At 44.4% G+C, this 926-nt stretch overlaps 2 non-coding genes across 2 annotated transcripts; one reads left to right on the top strand and one right to left on the bottom strand.

Annotated features, from left to right (window-relative positions):
* Positions 1-634: 634 nt before the first annotated feature.
* On the bottom strand, positions 635-707 carry trnav-aac (transfer RNA valine (anticodon AAC)). Its single transcript has one exon. It is a non-coding gene; the product is annotated as a tRNA-Val (tRNA).
* Positions 708-853: 146 nt separating this feature from the next.
* trnav-cac (transfer RNA valine (anticodon CAC)) lies at positions 854-926 on the top strand. The gene has a single exon. It is a non-coding gene; the product is annotated as a tRNA-Val (tRNA).

The raw sequence follows: 926 nt of genomic DNA, 5'->3' as shown, positions 1-926 counted from the left end.
AAATGAAAAATAATAGTATTTATCTGAAATTTCTTTCTGCAGGAAAACATGCTTGAATCCTTTCACTTTGCACGGCTTATGTACCTTAGCACGAAAAGCAATTAGGCAAAAACTTGAGAAGGCACAGTTTCTGTAGTGCAGCTGTTATCACATCCCTCGCCTGCATCAGGACCCCAGGTCGGCAATGGGTGTAAACACAGGTTTTGGGATTGCCCAAATTACAATGAGGCATACGAGGAGACCTTATTGCTGTGAAAAAAGTCCTTGTCCCCATGTAGGTCTTGGAGCAGTTTGAGCTCCTTGATACGGAATGTCCTCCCCCTTGTCTCCAATATGCTCAACAGCCCAGCATGAGTCTCTATTGAAACACGCTTTCTCATGACAATTGTCCGCAGTACTTGATGCCAAGAGAACATATTTGTAATTCCTATCGATGTTTTCCATACTCTTCGAAGAAACATTCCACAAAAAGTTCAACGCAAGGCTTGTTATGTCTCAGCTTTCAAGCAGGGTCCTTGCATATCCTTTTTGCTCCAATCTTCTGGCGCACGGCTTTCAACCTGAACCTTTGTGTTTATCCACTCGTACTATTTCTTGGTTCTCGCAACTGCGTTTGAACATGTAGCGTAAAAGCTGTTTTTGCTCGGTTTCGAACCGAGGACCTTTTGCGTGTTAGGCAAACGTGATAACCACTACACTACAGAAACTTCGCGGACACCGCCATTTCGGAGATTTTTTTGCACGGGAAAAAGTACTTCAGTCCTATAAGATTGTGCAGTTTTCTTTCCTTAGCCCGAATAACCTTTAAGTCAAGAGCTTTCGACGAAGTGACGGAAAACCCTCCCGAGAACTTGTTTCCGTAGTGTAGCGGTTATCACGTTCGCCTCACACGCGAAAGGTCCCCAGTTCGAAACTGGGCGGAAACA

This window comes from Anguilla rostrata, chromosome 14, assembly GCF_018555375.3.
Source record: "Anguilla rostrata isolate EN2019 chromosome 14, ASM1855537v3, whole genome shotgun sequence".
Taxonomy (NCBI): domain Eukaryota; kingdom Metazoa; phylum Chordata; class Actinopteri; order Anguilliformes; family Anguillidae; genus Anguilla; species Anguilla rostrata.
This window is presented reverse-complemented; position numbering and strand designations above follow the sequence as displayed.